Source organism: Lactuca sativa, chromosome 8 (genome assembly GCF_002870075.4).
Source record: "Lactuca sativa cultivar Salinas chromosome 8, Lsat_Salinas_v11, whole genome shotgun sequence".
Classification (NCBI taxonomy): domain Eukaryota; kingdom Viridiplantae; phylum Streptophyta; class Magnoliopsida; order Asterales; family Asteraceae; genus Lactuca; species Lactuca sativa.
Window position 1 is genome coordinate 143,738,750 of NC_056630.2, and position 7,623 is coordinate 143,746,372.

Sequence of the window (7,623 nt, forward strand, 5' to 3'; positions counted from 1 at the left end):
TTGACTTATTATGATTTGTAAACAATGTTTTGGTAACTTATAGATTTATGGAATTGTGTTTTCAAAAATGAAAATTTTACTTTGATTTTTGGGACGTTACATCATTGTATGTGTATTTGGTATAATGAATAATATATGTGTGTATAATGTATGTATATGTATGCAAGATGTGTAGTAAAATGTGTAATGTAGTGATTAATCTATGTATATGTGATTTGTATGTAATCTAGAATATATGTGTGTATAATGTATGTATATGTGGGTAACCTCCTTCGGTGATGATCCGAGCTCGATTAATTATATAGGCATATTTGATAAGGTGTTAGGTGCTCGAAGGGACATGTGAGAGGCATCGGGCCTAAACCTCCTTCCGCAGCGGGTACTAGTGCTCCCTCTTAGTGGCAGACACAGTCACAAGCACCACAGCAAACTAACATACTTATTAAACTCTTAAAGAATTTGGTATCTTGGTAATTTTAAAATTATTACGGGCTTAATGCATTTATTATGAAATTGGTACTTTGCTATATTGTTAAGGACATGATGCATTTTATAGTGAATTTTTGTAGTTTGGTACTTTGCTTATTTGTTAAGTGCTTAATTCATTTGTTACGAATTTGGTAGTTTGGTAGTTTGATAAATTGTTATGGATTGGATTAGATCGTTTAGGGACTGTAGTATATTTTATTTTATGTTATTTTATATTAACGTAATGCAGATTTCTAGATTATAGTTTATGTATTATTATTGTTTCTTTTATTTTTATAATATAAATAATACAAATTTTTTATAATAAAAATAAAGAATTAGCGGTGACACCTTTTGCAATGACATGCTTCATTTGCAACGACTTGTGCTTTCGACAACCTTGGCCGGAAAAGCTCCCATTGGTGTACCAAAATAGTATAGCGACGATGTCATTTGCGACGACTGGCTTTATAGAAACAATCATTATTAGCGATGACTATAATAGCAATGGTTTATGAGTATAAGATACAGAGTAATAGCGACGAACCATTTGCGATGACATGTTGTCACTAATACCTTTAGCGACAATTTCTGGAATCAATTGCGAAGATTATTCTCATCGCTTAAAATGATCTTTTTTGTTGTGTTAATGTGGTTCTGATCAATAAGACCTATTCCCGGACATTAGTGGATATTTTTATTCACGAGCTTGAAAAACGATAGTATAATGAAACCCTGACTACCAATTGTATAGAGATTCAGGCTTAATGACCATCAACCTACTCCAAACATTTATCCTGTTGATATCAGTTTTTAAGTTTTTTTTACTTTCTTGGTTGGGTCGATATTCATTATGTGACATCCTTTAAATTTTTAGAACCAATTAAAACTTTTCTTTACGCTTTTAACATTATATTATCATTGATGTAGAAATTCCCAGTACATTTAAAACATTTTAAGTATAAGTGATTGTCTCAATTTAATAAAATTCTAAGGATGTCATAATCGATACAGAAACATAAGTTACCGCGTAAAAACCTAATGGTTCTGAACTCTATTGCAGACTGTCTCTTAATTACTCAGCATCCTAATCAAGTTCCAGTAGCTTAAGTCTTAATATTTGTGATGCATATAAAATGAATGGGCTAGGTTTGAAAACCTGGTAAGATACATGAGGATTTCAATCCCATAATATTTTCATGATAATATTTATTAATTATCAGACCTACAAAACGAATAGTTACCAAATAATATAGATAAGGTTTGAATAACTATAGAATCCTCTACCCATCCTAATCAATCCTCTTAAATCCTAGTCCATGATAATCAAGAAACTTTTATCTTACCCAATGAACCATTTAAAGGGTTTGACTACATATCTAGGGGCTTCCTTGGCCAATATAAGTCATAAAGGCACATGAACCGTTATAGTAATTTGATAAATATGATATTACCTTTCATCTACGTTTGTAGGTTGTCAGCCTACACTAGCAATGTAGTTCACCAGACCAGCTATAATTGTCAAGTGTTGGTAATCCTATTCTAATTTTAACATAGAATATTAGGTATTAAGATTTCCTTTATCTTTCTTACTAATCATACTTGGATTATTCATCATCATGTAATCATACTATCTATATATTATGTAACGCCCGTAGATCTGGGCTAGTCAATTTAGAGATAATAGTGGTCAAAAACGAATTTTCGATAAAATATTATTTATAATAAATAATCTTAACCAATTTGTAGAATATGTCTCAAGGATTCCATACATATAAAGAACGCCGAAATCCAAGTTATAACGAAGAAGTTATGACCCGTCAAAGTTTTACGGCAAAACCGGCACAACACCGGGAGATGTAAATAGTGAATTTATGATAGAAGACTTTTTGGCCTTAGTGATCTAAACAAAAGTTGTAGTATAAGTTAAACCGAGAACATACAAAAAAAGAACGCCCAAATCTGACTTCGTATGAGAAAGTTATGATTTTTCTAAGATTTGGCCTAGTAGTGCACAGTCCGAAACTCGAATTTTAATTTGAGCGGTTTTTGGCCTACACAACCTAAATGAGAGTTGAAGGTCTCATTAATAGGAACTCAACGGTAAAAAGACATACGAAAACGGAGTTCGTACGAAGGAGTTACGAATTTTTTCCGGTCATTAAACAGTCTAATCTCCTCGTACTGTTAAATTTAAGATCGGTCGATAATTAGCTGATGGAGTCAAAATGAAGGTTCAAGATCTTATTTTTACCTACACGTGGATATAAAGAACGTCAAAAATGAAGCTCGTATGCGAAAGTTATGAATTTTTGAAAATCGGCTGATTTCGACCCTGTGTGCGACGCCACGTATCAGCACCAGGCGAAACCTTGGAGCCTATGCAACACCACGACGTGGTGAGAGGCACCATGACGTGGTGACGCTCCAGGAAGCGTGCAAATAGAGGTGTCGGGTTCCACTCATTCCTCACACCTTCCAACTTCTTCCCCTCTCTCTAGAACATCTCTCTAAGGCCTAACACCCCCCCCCCCCCAAAAGCCTAGGGAACTCCCTAGCACGAGGTGGAAGCCCCGGAGCGCCCGACGGCCCCCAGAAGAAAAGCCTTTCGGCTCGAGAACGATACTCCAACGAAGCCCAGTTTTGAAAAAAACCCGTTGTAAGTGAGCTACGCCTAACCTATCTTTAGTATAGCTTATGTTTTAATATAGTAATGTTATTAGGACCTTAAAATAATTATTTGGGCTACTATTATGAGTTATATAAGAGTGTTGTTTAACGCTTATATAGTAGTAATAATAGCTAGATTATTAATTAGTCTCGGTGAATATTAGACTAAACCCTAGCGGTAATGATACTAGGTTTTGTCGAAAGAAATTGTGTTAAGAGTAACGAAGTGTTGTCCGACTACTGAGTCACCACCGTATCAAGCGAGTGCATAGTTACTTTCATCTTACACATAGATATGAAGTATTTTATATAAACAACGTGCTATGTGTGCATATTATCCTTATATTTGCTATCTATGCTGAATGAACGATTTTATACATGTTTTAAATGATTTAAATTGTATATGTATTTTATATCTATGATAATGTTGGGGTAAAACATGTGTAGATGTAATAGATGGAATACGAGTCTGATGATGAGTTGAGAGGTGTTATAGACCACGAGGTGAGGGTGAGAGGTGGACGATGTGAGAAGCCTTTCCCAAATGATGGCCCCGTCATTCAGTAGAGTATGGATGACAACTACGGACTATTCTAGACAGTCCAGTGGAACACTAGCATGCTCGCAACCTTTAGGTGTTGTGAACGATGTGTTCACCCAATGTGCTCTAAACCCTGGCGTCTATACAGACTTGGTACCTAAACCTTGGTGATCATGCAGACTTGATGCCTAAACCTTGGTGATCATGCAGACTTGATACCTAAACCTTGGGGATTCTGCAGACTTGATGCCTAAACCCTGGCGACTATGCAGATTTAGTGCCTAAGCCCTGGCGACTATGCGGACTTAGTGCCCGTTGTGTAAATCATGGAAACGATGTACTTCATGCCGATTCCTTAGGATGATCCTTAGGAATGAATGAATGAGGAATAGCTGATTCTTAGGGTAGATCCTTAAGAGTAAAGAAGATAATGGGGATGGGTAATTGGGTTGATTTTTTGATTGTTTAAACATAATAATTATATTATTGTGGGTTGAAAACCCTATGTACTCACTAGGTTTCCCAACCTGACCCACTCAGTTTATTTATATCACAAGTGTCGATATGAAGTTACATTACACTGAGAGATTAAAGAGATATAGATCACTAGTGTAAATGAATGTAACTTCTGTTTATGCTTATGTTTCTGTATTGGCGATGACATCCCAAATGTTTTAAAATGAATAAAATACGTTTCATCGGAAATGCTTGATAACGTATTTATCGTATTTTTCTGGGAACAAATTCCGCAACATTTTTATTAAAAGAGGTACTCTAATTTTCATAAAGCATAAACAAAATCGATTTTTTCTAGCCGTGAAAATGGGGATGTCACAGTTGGTATCAGAGCATTAGCTTAAGTGAACTAGGAATATGGATCTATTTCTAGACTTAAACATAGAATGCTAAGCAATGATCGTGAGGAGTGTGTCTAATATATTTTAGGAAGTACACCTAAATAGACATAAGCACAAGCTTATTTAGGGAAAACGCCTAACATGCTTCTATGTGCTAAATGATTTATGATATGCTGTATATGAACGAATCTATGGTCTTTTACCGACCGGATATGGAAACTTTATGTGTTCAAGTTTCTAAATGTTTAATTATGGTATTAAAACCGACATGTAACTTTTTGGAGTGATAAGGAGATTTACACGTTGATCGTAAATAAAATCTTTCCTATCTTAATTCTCATCATTTCGCACCGAACCTATGATCCGGTGTATAAATCAAAATGGCATGAACCCGAAGTGGAGTCGGGAACGTGAATGGAAACAGGAATCAACCTCCAGTGATTGAGCAAATACCTGTTGTGGTAGCCGCTCCTGAGCCAATCACGATGGTCGGAGTACAAGAGATGATCCAGATGATGATGGATCGTCAAATAGAAGAAACAAGGCGTTTACCTCAACAAAATCGAGAGGAACTTACGTTGCCTATTGAACAGCCCGAGCTGACTGACGGGCAGTCAGAAGGAGGAAACTACAGTGGGACGGTTGGTCAAGCCAACACATTGATAGTTAGACGAAACAATCAGGATGAAGGAAATGACGGACGTGGATGCAAGTACAAGGATTTCATGGCATCCAAACCACCATGTCTTTCTAGAAGCCCAACACCGGTGGAAGTTATGGATTGGATCTCCAAGATGGAGACAATGTTTGAGAGTTGCGAGTGTAACAACAGACAGAAGACCGCTCTCGCAATCCCTTTGTTAAAGTCTGGAGTACTGAGCTGGTGGAAGCTACTAGCTGATTCAATGCCTAAGGGAGAAGCTAGTAAGATGTCTTGGGAGGATTTTCTGGTGCAGCTGAAGATGCAATACTGCTCTGAGCAGGATCTTTTGGAAATCAACAATGAGATCCAGAATCTGAAGAAGGGAAGAATAAGCGTTACAAAATACGCTCCAAGCTTTGCAAAAAAGATGAAGCTGGTTCCTTACCTAGTCCTAACCGAACTCTCCAAGGTTAACAAGTTTGCCCATGGATTACTAGTATACTTTGGTCCCAATGTTCAAGCAAGCAACCACTTTGAAAGTCACCATCTGGGCAGCCAGGAATGTTGAGACCCAGATTAGGGAAAAGGGTCTGGAGAGAGCTGAAGTTGCCGAGAAAAGGAAGCATGAAGGATCTTCAAAATACAACAAAGAAAGGAAATTCTCAAAGAGTGAAGAAGGAGGAAGAGGTGAAGCCAAGTGGTCCGGGAAGTGTAAAAAGAAGCACTTCAGGAAATGTAGCGAGGAGGTGACTTGCTACAAATGTGGAAAGACAGGGCATTACGCCAGCAAGTGTGCGTCCAACAAGAAGGTGTGCTATGGATGTTACAAAGAAGGGCATATTTCTACGAACTGTCCAACGAAAAACGAGGCAGCAAGGCCAAACACGCCACCAAGGCCAAGGGCATTCCACATGATCCTCGGCGAGGCAAAAAACAACGCAAGGAATCGAGGATGAGGAATTCATACCCGAAGATCGATTTATGAAGTAACCAAGGGGATAGAATCATATGGTGAAGCCTATTAGACACATAGTCTAGGGTGAACTTGAACACCTATGTAATAGTTTCAAGAAATAATAAAGACTTCGTTTTGTTACCTGGTGTGTTAATACGTTATGTGATTTTCTTGTGGCTTGGGGACTGCGAGACAATACTTGGGACGAGTATGAGTTGGTGTGAAAGGTAGTAGATGCATATACTACCGGAAGCACATGACTTACACTTGGATCAGGGAAAGTCACAAGGTTACCAAGAAGCTTCTAATTGATTTTGTTTTATTTGAGTATGTCGTTACCATCATTGCGGTAATGACTAAGAAGATTGTTCTTATTCCGACCCTAGTGGTCATATCAAATTGAGACCGACTATGATGAGTATGATACGTGGTTCAAAGAACCATTTCGATGTAGCATCTGACTTAAGCCAGAAGATTGAAGTGAGTCGAAGTGATTAATAGAAGGATCGCACTCATTGTTAAAGAAGTTGGTAGCTAGAAATGCTACATGTTGAAATGTTATTGTATCGCATTAGAACATGAAGAAAGTATAGTCTGTTCTGGAAGACTCTAAGAGACCTGAGTCTAAGCGTTTCAACATACGATGATAGGTCATTAGAATATGACACATCGTTCCAATGTAGTAATAAAATAACTTATCTTAAGTTTGTATCCAGTGAGGATCGAGATTGTGACTTGAAGGTCATAATTGGGTGTCCAACGTAAGATAGGGAGCAAGTGCAAGATCGAGCATCGCCTGCAATCAAGGAGTCCAAGAGTTAGATACTCATTTGAAGAAACAAGGAAGTTACGACTATTACCTAGGATGAAGAGATAATGTATGGAGTCATTATACTGCCATGTTTCGTTGATGATTCTGATACGTAATCATCATAAGGGGGAGATAATTGTAACGCTCGTAGATCTGGGCTATTCAATTTAGAGATAATAGTGGTCAAAAACGACTTTTCGACAGAAGATTATTTATAATAAATAATCTTAAGCAAGTTGTAGAATATGTCTCAAGGATTCCGTACATATAAAGAACGCCGAAATCCGAGTTATAACGAAGAAGTTATGGTCCGTCGAAGTTTTACAACAAAACCAGCACAATACCGGGATATGTAAATAGTGAATTTATGATAGAAGAATTTTTGGCCTTAGTCATCTAAACAAAAGTTGTAGTATACATTAAACCGAGAACATACAAAAAAAGAACGCCCAAATCTGACTTCGTATGAGGAAGTTATGATTTTTCTAAGATTTGGCCTAGCAGTGCACGACCCGAAACTCGAATTTTAGTTCAAGCGGTTTTTGGCCTACGCAACCTAAATGAAAGTTGAAAGTCTAATTAATAGGAACTCAACGGTAAAAAGATAGGCGGAAACGGAGTTCGTACGAAGGAGTTACGAATTTTCCGCGGTCATTTAACAGTCTAATCTCCTCGTAC